This window comes from Vulpes lagopus, chromosome 6, assembly GCF_018345385.1.
Source record: "Vulpes lagopus strain Blue_001 chromosome 6, ASM1834538v1, whole genome shotgun sequence".
Lineage (NCBI taxonomy): Eukaryota > Metazoa > Chordata > Mammalia > Carnivora > Canidae > Vulpes > Vulpes lagopus.
Window position 1 is genome coordinate 32,489,458 of NC_054829.1, and position 22,386 is coordinate 32,511,843.

A 22,386-nucleotide genomic window follows, 5' to 3' on the forward strand; every position below is an offset into this window, starting at 1 on the left:
TCTTATTTCACCTTTTTATTGAAGTCTATTTTGTTTGATATAAGCATAGTACCCCAGCTTTCTTTGGTTTTCCATTTGAAAAATTTTTTTTCCTCCTTTCATTTTCAATATACGTGTGTCCTTATATCTGAAGTGAATCTCCTGTAGGCACCATATAGTGGAGCCTTGTTTTTATTATCCCTTAAACACTCTGTTTTGGAGACCTTAGTCCATTTACATTTAAAGAAATTATTAATAGGTGTGGACTTGGTATAATTTTGTAAATTGTTTTCTGGTTGTCTTGTAATACCTTTGATTCTTCTCTTGTTCCCTTCTTTTGTGATTTGATGGCTTTCTGTAATGGTGTGTTTGGATTCCTTTCTGTTTATCTTTTGTGTGTCTCCTATCAATTTTTGCTTTATGGTTACCATGAGGCTTACATAACACATATCTATAACGGCTGATTTAAGTTAATAATGACCTAAGTTTGAACACGTTCCAAAATTCTGTATTTTTACTCCCTCCACCATGTTTTGTTTTTTGATGTCACAATTTACATCTTTTTAACTTGTATATTCTTTTATTTTTTAAAAAGATTTTATTTATTTATTCATGAGAGACAGAGAGAGAGACAGAGACACAGGCAGAGGGAGAAGTAGGCTCCATGCAGAGAGCCCGATGTGGGACTCAATCCCGGGACTCCGGATCATGCCCTGAGCCGAAGGCAGAAGTTCAACTGCTGAGCCACCCAGGCATCCCTAACTTGTATATTCATTAACAAGTTACTATAGTTAGAATTATTTTTAATATTTTTATCTTTTTAAAAAGATTTTCCTTATTTACCTGAGAGAGAGAAGAGAGGGAGGGAGCGAGTGAGCACAAGCAGGGGGAGTGGTGTGGAAGGCAGAGGGAGAAGGAGAAGCAGGCTCCCTGTTCAGCAGGGCTCAATTCCAGGACCCTGGGATCATGACCTGAGCCGAAGGCAGATGCTTAACTGACTGAGCCCCCCAAGTGCTCCAATCCTTTTGTCTTTTAATTTTCACATTAGATATAAAAGGGATCAACCCACCACAATTACATTAGACTATTCTAAATTCAACTACATATTTGCTTTTATGAATGAGATTTATATTTTCATTTATTTTCCTGTTATGAATTATTGCCCTTGTTTCAGCTGAAAGAAGCCCCTTTGACAATTCTTGTAAGGCCAGTCAAGCAGTGCTGAACTCTTTAGCTTTTGCTTGTATGGAAAACTCTTTCTCTCTCCTTCAATTCTGAAGGACAGCTTTGTTGGATAAAGGATTCTTGTTTGGCAGGGTTCTTTCTTTCCTTCTTTCTTTCTTTTCTCTCTCTCTCTCTGTCTCTCTCTCCTTGCATATTTTGTGTCACTCCCTCTGGCCTGCAAAATTTCTGCTAAAAAATCTACTGGTATCTTATAAAGTTCCCTGTATATAAAAAGTGTTTTTTTCTATTGTTATTTTTAATTTTTGACAGTTTAATTATAATGTGTCTTTGAGTGTCTCTTGGGATTCATCTAAGCAGTAATTTCCAAAGTGTAGTTTCTGGACCAGCAACACATGCATCATCATTTGGTGATTTGTTAGACATGCAAAATCTCTCATACTGCCCCTCTCCTCTCCTCACTGCTTTTGATCTACTGAATCACAAACTATGGGGGTGAGGTCCCACACTCATCATCTTATGAAGCTCTTTAGGATTCTAATAGTTTTGAGTTTTCAATGTAGTTGTTCAGTTTTTCCAATACCATTTGTTAAAGAGAATATGCTTTACCCATTGTATATTATTGCCTCCTTTGTTGTAGACAAATTGACACAAAAGCATGGCTTTATTTCTGGGCCCTCTAATTCTGTTCCATTGATCTAGGTGTCTGTTTTTGTCTCAGTACCACATTGTTTTGATTGGTATAATCTGTAGTATATTCTGAAGTCCAGGATTGTGAAACCTCCTGTTTTATTCTGCTTTTTAAAGATGGTTTTGGCTATTCAGGGGCTTTTGTGATTTCATATAAATTACAAGATTACTTGTTCCAGTTTTGTTGAAAAATGTTGTTAGTACTTTGATGGGATTGCATTAAATCTTTTTTTTTTTTTTTTTTAAGATTTTACTTATTTATTCATGAGAGACAGAGAGGCAGAGACACAGGCAGAGGGAGAAGCAGGATCCATGCAGGGAGCCTGATGTGGGACTCAATCTCAGGTCTCCAGGATCACGCCCTGAATTGCATTAAATCTAAGACTACTTTGGGTAATATGGACATTTTAACACTATTGGTTCTCCCAACCCATAAGTATGGAACACCTTTATATTTGTTTGTGTCATCTGCAATTTCTTTCATGAAAGTATAAAGTTTTGAGTTTAAGGTTTTTCAAATCTTTGGTTAGGTTTATTTCTAGGTATCCTATTGTTTTTTGGTGCAATTGTAAATGGAACTGTTTTCTTTCTGCCACTTCATTATTAGTGTATAGGAAGATTTTTGTATCTAAATCTTGTATCCCGTGTTTTTATTGAATTCGTTAATCGGTTCCAGCAATTTTTTAAAAAAAAATTATTTATTTATTCATGAGGGACAGGGACAGAAAGGCAGTGACATAGGCAGAGGGAGAAGCAGGTTCCTGCAGGGAGCCCAATGTGGGACTTGATCCCCAAACCCGGGATCACACCCTGAGCTGAAGGCAGATGCTCAACCACTGAGCCACCCAGGTATCCCTCTAGCAGTTTTTTGGTGCAGTCTTTAGGGTTTTCTTTTCTTTTTTTTTTTTAAGATTTATTTTATTATTTATTTATTTATTTATTTATTTATTTATTTATTTATTGAGAGAGAGAAGAGAAGCAGAGACACAGGCAGAGGGAGAAGCAGGCTCCATGCAGGGAGCCCGATGTGGGACTCAATCCCGTGTTTCCAGGATCACGCCCTGGGCCAAAGGTGGTGCTAAACTGTTGAGCCACCCAGGCTGCCCCTCTTTAGGGTTTTCTTTTTTTTTTTTTTTAATTAATTTTTATTGGTGTTCAATTTACCAACATACAGAAAAACACCCAGTGCTCATCCCGTCAAGTGTCCACCTCAGTGCCCGTCACCCATTCCCCTCCACCCCCCGCCTTCCTCCCCATCCACCACCCCTCTTTAGGGTTTTCTATATGTAGCATCATGACAACCTGCTAATAGTGAAAGTTTTATTTTTTCCTTACTAATTTGGATGTCTTTCATATCTTTTTCTTGTGTAATTGCTGTGGCTAGGACTTCCAATATTAGGTTGATTAAAAGTGACAAGAGTGGACATCTTTGTCTTGTTCTTGATCTTAGAAGAAACGCTCTCAGTTTTTCACTATTAACTATGATTTTAGCTGTGGGGTTTCATATATCATCTTTGTTATGTTCCCTATAAATATGAATGGATGTTGTACTTTATCAAATGCTTTTTATACATCTATTGAGATGATTAAATGGTTTTTATCCTTTCTCTTCCTAATGAAATGTATCATGTTGACTGATTTGAGAAGATCGAATCACTCTTGTATACCTGGAAAAAAAACCCCACTTAATTATAGTGAATGATTTTAAATTATAGGGTTTGGTTTGCTAATATTTTGTTGAGGATTTTTTCCTCTTTGTTCATCAGAGATCCTGACCTGTAGTTTTCTTTTTTTTTTTTTTGTGATGTCTTTATTTGGTTTTGGTATTAGGGTGAAATTTGCCTCATCGAATGAATTTGGAAGCTTCCGTTCCTCTAATTTTTGGAATAGTTTGAGAAGAAAAGATACTAATTTTCCTTTAATCATATGGTATTTGTCTTTCTCTGTCTTATTTCGCTTAGTATAATACAACATATTATAATATATATTATAATATACAATACAGTATAATACATCCTTGTCATTGCAAATGGTAAGATTACATTTTTTTAAGATTTCATTTTTTTGATGGTTGAGTAATATTTCTATGTGTGTACCAGACACACAAAACATACACACATACATACCACACATTTTTCCTTTTTTAAAAAAGATTTATTAGAGAGAGAGAGAGAGAGCACATGTGTGTGCATGGGGTGTGGGTGGAAGCAGAGGGAAAGGGAGAAAGAGTCACAAGCAGACTCCACCCTCAGTGTAGAGCCCAATACAGGGCTTGATTTTATAATCCTGAGATCACGACCTAAGCAGAAACCAAGAGTTGGATGCTTAACTGACTGTGCCACCCAGGTGCCTCTATACTACATCTTTATTCATTCATCAATCGATATACATCTGGGCTGTTTCCATATTTTGGCTATTGTAGACATTGCTGCTACAAATACTGGAGGTCCATGTGCACCTTCAAATCACTGGTTTCCTATCCTTTGGATAAATACCTAGTAGTCCTATTGCTGAGTCGTATGGTAGCTCTATTTTTAACTTTTTGAGGAACCTCTATACTGTTTTCCAGAGTGGCTGCACCAGCTTGAATTTACCAACAATGTAAGAGGGTTCCTCTTTCTCCACATCCTCAACATCTGTTGTTTCCTGAGTTAATTTTAGCCATTATGACAGGTGTGAGGTATTATCTCATTGTGGTTTTAATTTGTATTTCCCTGATGATGAGTGATACTGAGCATTTTTGTTATATCCTGTTGGATTGTTCCCTTTGTTATTAAGTAGTGTCCTTTGACTCTTCTTACAGTTTTTTTTTAAAGGTCTATTTTGTATGAGATGAGTATTGCTAGCTCAGCTTTTTCTCACTCCCCTTTGTGTGATAAATATTTTTTCCATCCCTTCCCTTTCAATCTGCATATGGCTTTAGGTCTGAAATGAGTCTCTAATAGGCAGTATATAAATGGGTCTACCTTTTTATCCACTCAGTCACCCTATGTCTTTTGATTGGATCATTTAGTCCATTTGCATTCCTGTAATTATTGTACATATTGCCATTTTGTCACTTGTATTATGGTTGTTTTATAGTTTCAGTTATTTTTTCAAATAAATTTTATGCTCCCTTTTCTCCTTCTTCTCCTCCCTGACATCCTTATAATGCAGATTTTATTAACACTGGATGGTGTCACTGAGTTCCTTTAACATATTCTCATTTTTATTATTTCTTTTATTTGCTGTTTAGCTTGGTTGCTTTCTATTACTTTGTCTTCTAAGTTACCGATCCATTCTTCCACTTCTGCTAGTCTACCATTTATTCCCTCTTGTGTATTTTTTATTTCACTTATTGAGTTCTTCATCTCTGGTTCTTTTTATATTTTCTTTTTCTTGAAAGTCTCACTGAGATCTCCCACTGTTTTCTGAAATCTACTAAGTTTCTTGTAACTATTATTTTGAATATTCTATAAGGCATGTTGCTTATATCCATTTCACTTAGCTCTTTTGCTGTGATTTTGTGTTCAATTTGGGACATATTTGTCTGTCTCTTCATTTTGTCTGTGTTTTTTTTTCCCCTACATATTAAGGAAAGTCAACATTTTCTGATCAAAAGGAGGTCCTATAGTGCCCTGTAGTGCAATGTCCCCTGTTCACCAGAATCTGGTGCTTCAGGGGTGCCCCTATGTGTGTTGCATGTACTCTATTGCTGTGGTTGAGCCATGTTTGCCTTCAGTCCAGTTGGCTGCCATGGTCCTGTGAGCTTGTTGGGAGCAGAATTTGGTCTCTATGCAGTAAAGGGGTTAACCTGGGGGCTGCCTTGGGCTTGCAGTTTGGTTAGATCAGATGCCTGCCTCAGTCTGTTTGCCAGAAATGAGACTGCACTCAATTGCAGGGCACTCCCCTTGTGCCGTTCTCCAAGAGGTTTCTTTGGTGGGTGCAGCTGGTAGTTAGATCAGATGTCTGCCCACAGCCCACTCTTGGAGCTGCAGTTGAACTGGTATGTGTGGCTATCTTCCCTATTGTCCTAGGCAAGAATCACTTAGTCACTTTGGAGTGGTGTTGGCCACTGTGGGGGCTGCTCACTGAATATTAGGTACCACTTCAGAGAGATTCCTGCTGAGTACGGCATGTTGGAAGGGGCAGTCCACAGGAGCTTTGCAAAGTCTCAGATGCTTTTCTAACTGCTGCTTTTACACTGTATCTTAGTGGGGTTGTTTGTCATGCTGTCTCTTTAAGGGTAAGAATTCAGTTTCCTATCAGGCATCAGCCTCTGGCTCTCTTAGAGCCAAGTCACTGGTTATTTAATTTTATTAATAATTTACTTAAGATTTTATTTATTCAAAAGAGACACACAGAGAGAGGCCGAGACATAGGCATAGGGCGAAGCAGGCCTGATGTAATACTCAGGATCAAGCCCTGAGCCAAAAGCAGACACTCAACCACTGAGCCATTCAGGGGTTCCATGTCACTGTTTTTTAACATTCCTAGTGTTAAGCCCCACTGTCTGTAAAAACTCATGAAGTTAAGACTCTGGTTTTCAAAGTCAAATATTATGGGGATTCATCTTCCCAGCGTAGGTCCCCTATATCTGGGCTGCCTGGTGTAGAATCTGTTCTCCATTCTCCTGCTTGTGGTTCGTCTTTCAAGTTAGTTTGGCTCCTGGTCATAGTTAACCAGGACTCCACTCTCCCTACTGTTGTTTGTTTTTAATATGGCCTCTTCTCTACAATTAACTGTGGAGAGTCTGTTCTGCCAGTGTCATTTTCTGGGTTTGTTACACTGTTAGGGCTGTTATCTAGGTATATCCATGGGATAAGGTGAGCTTAGGATTCTCCTCCTTCCCAGGATCACGCCCTGGGCCGAAGACAGGCGCTACACCACTGACTCACCGAGGGGATCCCCTCTAGAATGTATTCTTAAGACACTGAGAATGATTGATGGATTCTATTGAATATTATCAAGTACCATATCCAAAATATTAGTCTAAGAAAACTGAAAGGGGATGATATAAGAGGTAAAGAAAAAAAAGGCTGAAAATAGAAAAAACTAAACACAAGTTCAATGATTTTTGCTTGTTCTCTGATGTATCTGTTTCAGTACCTTATACAGTGCCTTGTTTTTTTCTAGAGATATCCTACTTCCTTTACTACTGTTTTTTTCATCTTTTTTCCTTTGGGGAAAAGATGAGGGAGAGAATTGACTTTTTCTTTTGCCATTATTGATGATAAAGAGATCAAGATGACTTGTAAGTAACTTAACATCTAATATTTAACTAGTGCTTGTTATCTGTCATATACTTTACATAATATTACACTCAGAATACCCATGAGGTAATCATTATAATTATCTTCCAGTTTTTTATATGTAAACATAAATTTCTGACATCTTCAACAGATACTACTTACCCTTTATTTCTAATTTTTAAATATTTCTACATCTGATACAGAAGATAAAATTATTATTTTTTGTCAGCACTAGAGTGAGATAGCAACACATTATTCAACAAAAGGTTGAGATATGTCTGAATTTATACTTATAAAATAAACCTCAGAAAAAAGAAATAGAAATAAGATAAGAATTTATGTTTCTTTCCTTTGAAAGATTATTCTGGTTTTATCTTCTTCAAAAATATCAAATTAGGAAACCCATAAACAGCCAGATATGTTCAACATTAAATGATAATAATACAAAAGCGTTTTTAAAAATAAAGATTATATTTTAAAATCAGGTCAACTCAGCTAGTGCACTAGCCTCATTAACAGATTGAATTGTCATTAATTTCAATACAGATTCATCTAGTGGAGAGTTATCAGGCAAAAACCAAAATATCAGTAAGTGTTAAGATAAATAAGTGCTACAGGTACATGAAAAGCTATGTGAATGACAGGAAGAGTGTTTTGGTCTTATGTGAAGGAGAAATAATGGCAATTAGGGAAGAAAGAAAGAAAAAATCCAACCTGCTACCTGAAAAACAGGTGTTACAGAGGCACACTGGAAAAAATATTCCAGGCAAAGGAAATGGTATGTAAAAAGGACTCAGAAGCTGGAAAGAAAACCTGATGTGTGTGGTAACAATGAGGATGGATGGGTGGAATGGTGTAAATATTTGTGTCTCCCCAGAAAATTCATATGTTGGAATCCTTACCCCAATGTGACGGTATAAGGAGATGGAGCCTTTGAAACGTGCTTAGGTAATAAGGGTGAAGTCCTCAAATGGAATTAGTGCCTTTATAAAAGGGACTCCACAGAGCTCTCTCACTCTTGAACCATCATCACATAAGGCTACAAAAGTTAAGTGAGGAGTCTACATCCTGGAAGAGGCTCTCACCAGAACCTAAACACACTGGCACTCTACTCTCAGACTTCAAGCATCTAGAACTCAGAAGTAAGTTTCTGTTTGTTTAGAAGCCACTCAGTCAATGGTAATTTGTTTCAGCAGCCCAAGTTAAAACAGTAGGAAATGCTGTTACAAAGGCAGTTAGCAGAAATAATTTACATAGGCCCTGGAAAATAATCTTAAGTTGTCTGTATTCATAGGAAAACATTTCACTGAAGTTTTGAGAAGAGGAATAATATGCTGATATTTTTATTTTCAAAAGTTCTCTGGACTGTGATTTGAAAAATTGATTGAGTAGGTGGAAAACAGGAAGCAAAGAAATCAGTTAAGAGGATGTTGGAATAATAGGAGACGTGAATTAGAATGATTGCAATAGTAATAGAGAAAGATGTACAGGTTATAGTTCTTTAAGTATACTGACTTACAGTAAATATATTCTATTTTATATTCTAAACTATATTTTTTGAAACTTAATTAATAATTTTTTTAAAACGGGCTGTTTCAGTGAAAATTGAAAATATATTAATTTTATATTCTAAAATATTTTTTTGAAACTTAAATAAAGAATAATTTTTTAAAATGGACTATTTCAGTGAAAATTGGTCCTAATCAAGATTTATACTGAAATTTTGATATATTGTGTTAAACTTATAATCAAGGATATATAAAGAATATTTAAAAATAATTTTGCCTCCCTTAAAAATAAATTTTATTAAGTATTAAATACATAAAAATTATATTGCACCTATATAATGTAGACACTAGTAAGAACCCACCTGTGTATCTATAATCTAGGTTATTAATTATTAAATACATAAAAATTATATTGCACCTATATAATGTAGACACTAGTAAGAACCCACCTGTGTATCTATAATCTAGGTTAAGAACCCACCTGTGTATCTATAATCTAGGTTAAGAAAGTAATCTATACTATTACTTATGTATTCGAAGACTACTGTGTGCCTTATCATGATTTCAAGTCCCTTTTTTCTAAAAACCTTTTTTCTAAGTCTTAAAACCATTTCCTTTCTGATTTTTATAACTTTATTGAAAAAGAGTCTACATACTATACAACTTACCCATCGAAAGTGTACAATTAAAGATTTTTTAAAGTATATTTACAGATTTGTGCAACCATAATCAAGATAAATTTTGCAACATTTTTATCAGTATGACCAAAAAAATCCCCTACCCATCAGCAGTCCACATTTTTTTTTTTAAGATTTTATTTATTTATTCATGAGAGACAGAGAGAGAGAGAGAGAGAGCAAGAAGCAGGCTCCATGCAGGGAGCCCGATGCGGGACTCGATCCTGGGTCTCCAGGATCACGCCCTGGGCTGAAGGCTGCGCTAAACCGTTGAGCCACCCGGGCTGCCCCAGTCCACATTTTTTTCCAATCCCTAGCCCCATGCAACCAGTAATCTACTTTGTCTCTGTAAGTTAGAACATTCTGAACATTTTATGTAAGTGAAATCGGATAACGTGGACTTTTGTGACCAGCTTCTTTTACTTAGCATAATGTTTTCAGGGTTCATCCATGTTGGAGCATACATTAATCATTCATGTACTTAAAAATACTTTTGCACATATGTTTATCTAAATATATTGTTCTTTTCAGTTTAGCATGTTTTTGAAATTTATACAAATGGAATTATACTGTATATATTATGTAACTTGGTTTTCTCTCTCAACATCGTGTTTTTGATATTCCTCCATGCTAATGTACGTAGCTATGGTTCATCAGCTATGGTTCACTGATGGTACAATTTTCTATTGTATAAATATACCACAATTTATTTATCTGTTCTTCTGTTTATGGGCATCTTTTGCTCCCATTTGTTGCTTTACAAAAAATTCAGCTATTAAAAAACATTCCCTTACATTTCTCTTTGTACATATGTATAGGCTTTCTAAAAGGCAATGTTCTTTAACTTGTAGGTCAAAGCCAATTAATAGGGCAGTAAACTGACTTAAATACATATAAGTAGCATGCCAAAAAACTAAAAAAGAACATAAAGTATCAGAATATATATATATATATAGTATTACAATGTATTTGTATTTCTTACTGCGGCTCATGGTCCAAAAGTGTAAGCTACCTTTCTAGGGTATATTACTAGATGTGGTTTAGGAGTCATAGGAATAAGCAGATGTGCACCATTACTACATAAAAACAAACCATTTTTGACACTCCTACCAGCATTATTGCTGCCTATTTTGACAAGGCTGATGTTGACAGCTTTCTTTTTAATGTTGGTTGAATGACTAGATGATAGACAAGTCAAGTAAAAAAGCAACCACGGTAAAATATTAATGGTAGAATTTAGGTAGAATTTATAAGGGTATTTACTGCACAATTCTTTTAATGTGGTAAATAAAAGGTCAGGGTAAAGTTGCCTCAACTTCTTAAAGTTTTTTTACAAAGCAATACCATACTGGAATATCCCTTCATTCTAACCAACATTCAGCTGATCTTATCCTATAAACTGCTCCGATAATACCACTTCCCCTAATAAATGTCCAACAGAGTTACTAGAAAAGAATTACATTATTCATCTTGACCAGTTTGGATCAGGGTATCCTCTTGGTATTCTTCATATATTCTATTCACTATCTTTATCCTGTTTTCCCACTTTTACAAATGTACTGGAACACTGTATAAGCACCTTATTGTTCATTTATATACTGGACTGTTATTTTTTTCTGTAACTAAAGTATCTTTATCTGTTTGTGCCAGGTGTTCAAGACTCATAAACTTCTGGAGGGCAGGTATGGACTAATAATACAATGTTATCGTTTATACACTAAATAAATCCATTTTTATATAACAAGGGAAGTTCAGAAAATTGAGCTAAAGTTATCATCTCCACATCATAAAATAAAAAAAAAAACAAAATAAACCTTTTGAAAGGCTCTATTTGAAAAAATACATTTTGGATTTATAGAATAGCAATTGATGTATATATCCTGATCTTTTACTAGATGAACTTTTCCATTGGTTCTAAAAGACTACTGATTTTTTGTGTCTATACAGGTAATCATTAAGTTCTATTTCAACCTTTTCAGTGCTTATACTATTTCTTTCTCTCTTTCACTTTGTGCAATGTTGAACAGAAGTAGCTACAGTAGGACTCTTATTCTTAACTTTAAAGCATCTATTAACTGTATTTGCTTGATCAGGTTAAGGAAGTCCCCTTCTAATCCTAGCTTGCTAAGAATTGTTATTCATAAAATGGGTGTTGAATTTTATTAAATGCTTTTTATAAATCAATTAAGAAGACTATATGGTATATCTCCTTTAATTTATTAATGTGGTGATTCACGTTAAGCAGTTATCTAATGTTGAACCATCTTCGTATCTTTGACATATCCTTGATGTATTGTTTTTTTTATATATTGCTGAGTTGGTGTGTTAATATTTTATTTTTGAAGTTTTTTTCATCTATGTTCACCATGATATTACTACACTTCTCATTTGTTTCTACTATTCTTTTCTGGTTTTGGTAGTAAGACTTATTGTAGTCTCATAACATGAATTAGGAAATGTTTACATTTCCACTATTCTCAGGAAGAGTTTATGTAAGATTGGAATTATTTGTTCCTTGCACAGAATATGGTTCTAAAATGAGTTTAACTGCTTTTTTAAAAATAGAATTTTTTTGAACAACTTTAGACTTACTGAAAAATTGAGAATATTAAAAATATAGAGTACAGGGGATCCCTGGGTGGCTCAGCGGTTTAGCGTCTGCTTTTGGCCCAGGGTGTGATCCTGGAGTCCCGGGATTGAGTCCCGTGTCGGGCTCCCTGCATGGAGCCTGCTTCTCCCTCTGCCTGTCTCTCTCTCTCTCTGTGTGTCTATCATGAATAAATAAAATCTTAAAAAAAAAAGAATATACAGTACACATATATCCTGCACCCAGTTTACCCTATATTTAACATCTTAAATCAGTATGGTATATTTTGTTAGAATTAATGAACCAATATTGGCATATTATCATTAGCTAAAGTCCATACATTATTTAAATTTCCTAATGTCCTTTCTCTGTTGAAGGATCTCATCTAGATTGCCATATTACAATACTTAATTTTCATTTTTTTTTCATCCAAAAAGCCAAAACTTTATTAATGATAGAAACAGTACAGGGATCCCTGGGTGGCGCAGCGGTTTAGCGCCTGCCTTTGGCCCAGGGCGCAATCCTGGAAACCCGGGATCGAATCCCATGTCGGGCTCCCGGTGCATGGAGCCTGCTTCTCCCTCTGCCTGTGTCTCTGCCTCTCTCTCTCTCTCTCTGTGACTATCATAAATAAAAAAAAAGAAAAGAAAAAAAGAAACAGTACAAATTTCAAAAACCAAGCTCCAGTTATTCTTTTGAAACACCAAAAAAAGCCCTTGTTTTATTACGGTTACATTGTTAGTTCCATAATAGTATTTACAATATCATTACTGTTTCTTCAGAGCTCAGACTGCCTTTGCTCTTGACACATTTGTTTGTGACATGACCAATTCTATGTCCTTAACGTCTACACCCATCTCATCAACCTCTTCCCCTTCACTCTCCTCTTGTATAGTTGGACTCTGTGTGTTTTCTTGGATGTTTGAGACAGCTTCACCTTGAACTTTGAATTTCTCAGCAGCTGCTAGTTGTGCTTGCTGAGGTAAGTCCTCGATCTTGGCTTCCCCCAAAACTATGCAGGTATCTGAAGCTGGACTCTTGCAGACATCTGGTTTTGTGATGGCAAACAGGATATTATTAGATTTCTGGACAGTGACTCTTGTAAGCCCTGTAACCTGTTGAAGACCCAGTTTGGACACATAGCCTTTCGTGCCTTTTCACTCTGGCTCTGTTTGGCTTTGCTTTACTGACTGTTTTTTCATCGATTTCAGCTGCTGTTGCCAGCTGGGCTTGTTGTGTGGTTGCTTGTGTGGAATCCTGTTCCTCAAGTTCTAGTACTGATTCATCACTGTCAGATTCTGTTCCAGACCTTGTCTCAGTCTGGGGCTGTGGCAACTCCTGCTCTTCACCTGAAGCCAGTTTCTGTGGCTTCACCAGGCATTTTGTGCGGGGAGAATAATTTTCAAGTCTTGTTATGCTCCTCATGGCTTTGACAGTTTCCCAGACTTTCCTTGGATTTAATGGCCTTGAGTTTTGAGGAGTACTGGTCAGGTTATTTTGTAGGGTGCCCATTACTCAAGTTTCTCTAATATTTTTCTCATAAAACTAGAGTTGTGGGATTATGGGAGGAAGACCATAGAATTAAAGTGCTCTTTCATCACATCATAATCAAAGATACAAAAATCAGATCATGATACATGAATGTTACTGACTTTGATTACCGGAGGTATCTGTCAGATTTCTCCACATTAATTCATTCCCTATCTATACTGTACTCTTAGGAAGGAGATCATTGCGTGCAGCCCACACCAAGGAGTGGGAAGTTAATATGCCCCCACCTTCAGGGTAAAGTATCTACATAAAGGGATCCCTGGGTGGCGCAGCGGTTTGGCGCCTGCCTTTGGCCCAGGGCGTGATCCTGGAGACCCGGGATCGAATCCCACGTCGGGCTCCCGGTGCATGGAGCCTGCTTCTCCCTCTGCCTATGTCTCTGCCTCTCTCTCTCTCTCACTGTGTGCCTATCATAAATAAATAAAATTTAAAAAAAAAAAAAAAAAAAAAAGGTATCTACATAAATAATTTGGAAGTTTTCTACATGAAAGATTTGTCTCTTTTCTCTTAATATTAACTTATTTAACCATTTATTTTTATTTGTATATATATATTTATATGTATATATAAATATTCATGGATATATTCATGGATATTTATACCTTAGGTTATAATAAAGTACCATGACATTTTGTTGTTCGAACTGTTTCAACTTTTGCCATTGGGAGCTTTGTCAGTTTGTTCCTATGTGTCTTTGATATACATTCATCAGTGTAGTTTTCTGTTTTCTTTTTTGAGGACTTCCTTACTTTTGGACACTTGAAGAAACTCCAGGCTTATCTTGTATATTTCTTGCTCCAGTACTGGAATTAGCCATTTGTCTAAGGAAAAATTCCCTTTATTGGTCAATATAATTAAAAAACCAAGATAAGGGCATTAGGTAAGCTTGTTGTTACTGAGGTACTATTTCCTTCAGACCCTTTCCGGCAAGAGAGGAAAGGAATATGTGTGCCTGCTAAATTGTGTGTGTGTGTATATATATATTTCTATCTATAACCAATTATATGGTTAATGTTAATTAACATTAACCTAATGTTAACCTAAACATAATTAAAATTAAATATAATATTAAACTAAACATGAATCCATAATGAAGTCTCCAACTCTCAACACATAGATCATTCTGAGCTCCTCCTACTGCAAATATGTGTTTTCTCTACTAATGAGAAATGTGGTTCCTGCCATACATCATCTATTTACTTCATTGCTTAAACAAACATAGCAAACATATAGAGTAATATCAGGATTGTTAACCCATACTCCCAACGGATAGAACACCCAGAATAACCAATGAAACGAAGAGGTCTCAAAATAAGTGAAAAAAAAATGCAGTCATTGCAAACGAAAAGAAACATATCAGATTTGTGGGATGCACCTAAGACAGTGCTTCTAATAATACATTAAAAAAGTTGTAAAATCTCAAATCAACAATATAAGCTCCCAGCTTAAGGAGAGTATAGAGCAAAATAAACCCAAAATAACATTCTATGTACCCCCCTCCCCCGTTCTTGAATAAATGACAACTTTGCTGGATATAAAATTCTTCCCAAATCTCATCAGCATATTACTAAAGGACTATTTAAAATAGTTCCTTTCTGTGGAGAAAAAGGAACCTCTTGCACTGCTGATGGGAATGCAAACTGGTGCAGCGACTCTGGAAAACAGGATGGAGGTTCCTCAAAAAGATAAACAGAACTACCTTATGATTCAGCAATTGCACTACTAGGAATTTACCCCAAGAATACAGAAATACTAATTTAAAGGGATACATGCACCCTGATGTTTATAGCATCATTATCTACAATATCAAATTAGGGAAACAGCCCAAATGTCCATTGGCTGATAAATGGATTAAGATGGATTCTTCCAAAAGAGAATGAAATCTTGGCATTTAGAATGATGTGGATAAAACTAGACAGTATTATGCTAAATGAAAAAGTGAAATAAGTTAGAGGAAGATAAATACCATATGATATCACTCATATGTGGAATTTAGGAAACAAATGAGCATAGCGGGGAAAAAGAGAGACGCAAACCAAGAAACAGATTCTTAACTTTGGAGAACAAATTGATGGCTACCAGAGGGGAGATGGGTGGTGGGATGGGTTAAATAGGTGATGGGGATTAAGGAGGGCACTTGTAATGAGTACCAGGTATTATATCCAACTGTTGAATCACTAAATTGTTCACCTGAAACAAATAATACACTACATATTAACGAATTGAAATTTAAATAAAAACTTAAAAAAATGACCTAAAAAGAAATCCAGTTTCTTTTATCTAGTACACAAAGTACGGCTATCAAGAAAACAAATTACAAGGCATACTAAAAGGCAAAAAATACAATTTAAAAAGACAGAGTAAACATCAGAACCAGACATGGTGGGGATTATGGAATTATCAGACCAGGACTTTAAAATGAAGATTAATTAATATGCTAAGGACTATAATGGATAAAGATGAACAGATGGGTACTGTAATCAGAAAGTATAATCCAATGAAAGAACTAAAGAGGGAGTCCTGGGTGGCTCAGTGGTTGAGTATCTGCCTTCAGCTCAGGGCATAATCCCGAGGTCCAGCATCAAGTCCCACATCGGGTTCCCTGCATGGAGCCTGCTTCTCCCTCTGCCTATGTTGCTGCCTCCCTCTCTCTGTATGTATCACATGAATAAATAAATAAATAAATAAATCTTAAAAAAAAAAAAGAAACGCTACACATAAAAAGAATTGAACAGTAATGAAGAATGCCTTTGGTGGGCTCATTAGTAGACTAGATACAGCTGAGAAAGAATTTCTGAACTAGAGGATATATCAATAGAACCCTGAAAACCGCAAAGCAAAAAGAATAAAGACTGAAAACAAAATAATAAAATACCCACGGACTGTGGGACAACTACAGAAGGTATAACATATGTGTACTGGGAATATTAGAGAGAAAAGAACAGAAGAGACACTTGAAATAATAATGCTTGAGAATTTCCCCAAATTAATGCCAGAGACCAAATCACAAATTCAGGAAGCTCAGATAACTTCAAACAGGATAAACAGAAAAACAAAAAACAAACCCCAAACTATACCTACACATATAATTTCAAACTGCAGAAAATCAAAGAAAAAATATCCTGAAAGAAGTCAGAGAAAAAGAAAAATAAAATCCTTCCCTAAAGAGGAACAAAGATAAGAATTACACCTAACTTTTCCTCAGAAGCCATGCAAGCAGGAAGAAAGTACTGGGAAATATTTAAAGTGTTGCAAGAAAACAACAATCAATTTAGAATTCTGTATATTGTGAAGTTATCCCTTTAAAAGTGCAGGAGAAATAAAAGCTTCTCAAATAAAAATTGAGGGTATTTGTTGCCAGTAGATCTGCCTTGCAAGAAATGCTAAAAGAAGTTTTTTTTTTTTTAAAGGTTTATTTATTATTCATGAGAGACACACAGAGAGAGGCAGAGACTAGGCAGAAGGAGAAGCAGGCTTCATGCAGAGAGCCCAATGTGGGACTCGATCCCAGAACCCTGGGATCATGCCCTGAGCCAAAGTAGATGCTCAACCGCTGAGCCCACCCAGGCGTCCCAAAATAAGTTCTTTTAGAAAAGGGAAATAATGAAATAGGTCCTTAAATAGAGCATAAAAGAGGAATAAATAAAAGTAAAATAAAAACTTATTTTTCTTAATCTTAATTGATTAACAGAATAGTTTATTCAAAATTACAATGCCAATAATATATTCAGTTATGTATACTTAAGTATAAATTTTATGTGTGGATATATATATATATGCTCATATATATAAGTGAAATGAGTGACAGCAATAATACAAAGGATGGGAAGAAGGAATTATGATAACTTTATTATAAGGTATCATGCTATTTGTGAAATAGTATGGTGTCATTTGAAAGTGGACTTGGATTCATTGTAAATGTATATTGTCAACTCTAGGGCAACCACAAAAAAAGTAAAACAAGAATTATAATCAATATGTTAAGAAAGGAGAAAAAAACTGAGTCATAATAAGGCTCAGTTAAAACAAACTAAAGGCAGAAGAAAAAGGGAAAAATAAAAATAGAAAAAGAGAATAGCAACAAATAGGAAACAGTATTAAATATGGTAGGCACTAATCCAACTATATTAGTAATCATTACAGATGTCAACGGTCTAAATGCACCAATTAAAAGACAGAGATTAAATAAAATAATAAATAAAAGACAGAGATTGTTAGACTCCCAACTATATGTTGTTTAGAAGAGATCACTCTAAACATAAAGATACATATAAATTAAATATAAGTGGATACAGAAAAACATATGCTAACATTGATCAAAAAAAGAAGGAGTAACTATATTAGTTTCAGACAGAGCAGACTTCAAAGCCAGGACAGATATCCATGCTAAAGAAGGACATTCATAATGATAAAGAATACAGAATGATTCTCAAAGAATACAGAATGATCTCAACTTGCATGCACCTAACAATACAGTCTCCAACTTTGTGAGGTAAAATCAAAAACTGCAAAGAGAAATAAGTCCACTATCATACTTATAGACTGTAACACCTCTCTGTCAGAAATGGACAGATACATGAGTGAGTAGAAAATGAATAAGGACAAACTTGACTTAACAACTCCATCAAACAACCGGGTATAACTGACATCTATAGACTATCCAAAGAGTATACATTCTCAAGCTCATGTGAAACATTTACCAAGGCAGACCACTTTCTGGGCTGTAATACACACCTCAACAAATTTAAAAGAATAGAAAACGTAAAAGAAGTTTAAATTTAAATTTAAATTTAAAAGAAATTCTACATATCTTCTTTCAGACCACACTGGAATGAAACTAAAAATCAGTAACAGAGAAATGATCAGAAAATCTCCAAATACTTAGAGAATAAACAGCACACTTTTAAATAATACTTGGGTCAAAGAAGAAATATCAAGAGAAATTTTGAAATATTTTGAACTAAATAAAAATGAAAGGGGCTGGGGGAATTGGCAAAATATGTGAAGGAGTTTAAGAAGTACAAATTTCTAGTTATAAAACAAATAAGACACAGAAATGAAAATTAAGAAAAAAAATCATAGGGAGAAAGAGATGAAGGAGGAAAGGAAGAGGTAGAGGGAGAGAGAAACTTCAAACTTTGAAATGCAGAGAAAGCAGTGCTTAGAGGGAAATTTATAGAACTGAAAACATTACTAAAAATAAAGATATTAAATCAATCATCTGAATTTCCACCTCAAGAAATTAGAAAAATAAAATAAAATTAATTCAAAGTAAGAATAGAAATAAAATTAGAAATCAATGAAACAGAAAATTGGCAATCAATAGAGAAAAACCTACAAAACCACAACTAGTTCTTTGAAGTGATAAAGCCTCTAGTCAGGCTAATTAAAAGAGAATACACAAATTACTAATATTAGAAATAAAAGAAGATATCACTACATTTCCTATGCACATTAAAAAGATAAGAATACTTTGAACAGCTCCATACCCATTCATTTGATAACTTAGATAAAAGGGATCATCCTTTCAAAGATGCAATCTGCCAAAACTCATATAAGAAAAGACAATTTAGATAGTCCTATTAACTTCTATTAAAGAAACTGAATCAATAATTAATAATCTTCCAAACAGAAGTACCAGGCTTGGATGTATTCAATAGTGAATTCTACCAAACATTTAAGGAAGAAATTACCCCATTTCTCCAAAATCTCTTAAAGAAGATGTAGAGGGAATACTTTCAAACTCATTTTATGAGATTGGTATTAACCTAATACTGAACCAAGCAAAGACATCATTAGAAAGAAAAACTACATACCAATATCCTCAACAAAATATTAGCAAATTGATCACAATACACCACAACTAAGTAGGATTAATCATCAGTATGCAAGGCAGGTTCAACATTTCAAAATCAATTAATATAATTCATCACATTAACAGGCTAAAAAAGAAAAGTCACATGATCATACCAATAGGTGCAGAAGAGGCATTGGACAAAATCCTACACCCGTTTGTGATCAAAATTCAGTAAACTAGAAATAGAGTGTGGACAGGAGTGAAATGTCCTCAAGTTTATCCCAACTTGATAAAAAATATCTATAAAAACCTATAGCTAATATATTAATGGTGAGAAATTCAAAGCTTTCTTTGTAAGATCAAGTATAATATTCCCTCTCATCACCCCTTTTCGACACTCTACTGGGAATTTTAGCTACTGCAATAGGATAAGAAAAGTATACAAACTGGGAAGGAAGAAACAAAAATGCCTTTGCTTATATATGACATGGCCATCTATGTAAGAAATCCAAAAGAGCCAATAAAAAAACCTTCTTGAACTAATAAGTGATTATAGCAAGGTGGCAAAATACAAGGTTAATATACAAAAGCCAATCATTTTCCTATATACCAGCAATAAACAATGGAAACATGAAAATAAAACAAGATACCAGCTACATTAGCACTCCCAAGTGAAAGACATAAATCTAAAAAATTATATATATTATCTATGAGGAAAGCTATCAAACTCTCAGTGAAATCAACAAAGAACTAAGTAAAGTTCCTATTCCATGTTCAAGATAAGAACGAATATTATCAGAATGTTGGTTCTTCCCAGGTTGATCTATAGATTCAATGGTAATCTGAATCAAAATTCCAGCAAGTTATTTAATGGATATCTACAGGTTGATTATAAAATTTCTATGGAGAGGCAAAGGATTCAAAATAGTCAACACAACACTGAAGCAGAATGCAGTTAGAGGATTTATAGTAACAGATTGTGATTCTTTCTATAAAGTTATAGTAATTAAGATAGTGTGGTATTGATGAAAGAACAGCAATTAAATGAATAGAACAAAATTGAGAGCCCAGAAATGTAGACACACATAAATTTAGTAAATTAGTCTTTGACAAAGTAGAAGAAGCAATACAACGGAGCAAAGATAATCTTTCCAACAAATGGTACTGGAACAACTGGACATCTAAATTTTTTCATCTGCAAAAAACTGAATCTAGATACAGACTTTACATCCTTCTCAAAAATTAACTCAAAATGGGTCATAGAACAAAATGGAAAATACAAAACTATGAAACTCCTAGAAGATAACATAGGAGAAAACCTAGGTGAATTGGGTGTGATTACTTTTTAGATACAAAAAACAAGGCACAATCCATGAAACTGGACTTAACTAAAATTAAAAATTCTACACTGTGAAAAACTATGTTCACAGAATAAAAAGACAAGCCACAGAATGGAAAAAATATATTCACAAAGGTATATCTGATGAAGAAATATTAACCAAACATACAAAGAATCCTTAAAACTCAACAATAAGAAAACAAACAACCCAATTATAAAATGGGTCAAAGAATTTAACAGATAACTCCTCATAGAAGATAACAGATGGCTATATGCATATGAAAAGATGTTCAACATCGTATGTCATCAGAGAAATGCAAATTAAAGCAATAATTAACACTACACATCTATTAGAATGGCCAAAACTCTGAACTCTAACAACACCAAATGCTGGTGAGGACACAAAGCAACAGGAAATCTCATTCTTTGCAAAATGGTACAGCCATTTTGGAAGACAATATCACAGTTTCTCAGACGACTAAACCTACTCTCACCATACAATCCAGCAATAGTGTTCCTTGATATTTACCCAAAGTAGTTGAAAACTTAAATTCACACAAAATCTGTACATTCATAACTGCCAAAATTTGGAAGCAACCAAGATGACTGTAAGTCGGTAAATGGATAAAAGGTGGTACATCTGGACAATGGAATACTATTCAGTGCTAAAAAGAAATGAGTTATCAAGGTATGAAAAGATATGAAAGAACTTAAATGTGTATTGCTAAACAAAAGAAGTCAATCTTGAGAGGCTGTATGGTTCCAACTACATGACAAACTGGAAAGGTGAGAATTATGGAGACAGGAAAAAAAGTTCAGTGTTTTCCAGGTGTTGAAAAGGAAGAAGGGATGAATAGGCAGAGCACAAAAGATTTTTAGGACAGTGAAATATTCTGTATGATACCATAAAGATGAATATATGTTATTACACATTTGCCAAACTCGTAGAATGTACACCACCTAAAATAAATCATAATGTAAATGTAACAAATCTTTCATACATCGTTGGTAGTAATGTAAAATGATACAGTTATTCTGGATAATAATTTGACAGTTAAAAAAAAAAAACAGTTGTCATATGACTCAGCAAATGTACCCTGGGTATTTATTGCAGAAAAACAGAAACTTCTATTAACAAAACCTGTTTAAAAACACTCATAGTAACTTTTTTCATAAAAGCCAAACCTGGAAAAGATCCAGATGTCCTTCAATGGAAAAATGGTGGAACAAACTATGGTACATCCATTCCAAGGAATAAGATTCAGCAATGAAAAGGGATGAGGTATTGATTCATGTAACAATCTCTAGGGAATTATGCTGAGTGGAAAAAACCAATCCAAAAAGGTTACTTACTGCATGATTCTACTTACATGAAATTCTCAAAACGGCAAAATACAAAATGGAGAACAGATTAGTGATTGTCAAAGGTTTAGAAAGGAAGGCTTGGTGGGAAATAGGTGGGCATGGCAATAAAAAGACAACAGGAGGAATCCTTGTGGTGATGGAATTGTTCTGTATCATGACTGCATCAATGTTAATGTCGTGAGTGTAATTTTGTGCTAGTTTTATAAGTTGTTATCACTGGAAGAAAATTGATAAGGGTACATGGGATTTCTAAGCACTTACTTAGAAATTTCTTAAACTTTCATGTCAACTTTCAATTATCTTAAACAAAACATTTTAATAACAAACTTCTAAAAGATGTACTGAATTTTTCATTTATGTAAATATAAAATTTTAATATGTAGATACTAGCCAAAGGTATGCATGTTTATAAAGTAAGAAGTATGCTGCATGTTTATAAAATTTGAATGTAGGAAACCAAGTGATGTTCTACTGAGAAAA

At 34.6% G+C, this 22,386-nt stretch overlaps 1 protein-coding gene and 1 pseudogene across 13 annotated transcripts in view; both read right to left on the reverse strand.

The window, feature by feature from the left end:
- The window catches only part of GPHN (gephyrin), a 627,564-nt gene that overhangs the window by 236,344 nt on the left and 368,834 nt on the right, over positions 1-22,386 (reverse strand). The window lies entirely within an intron of this gene.
- Positions 12,489-13,754, reverse strand: LOC121493373 (annotated as a pseudogene).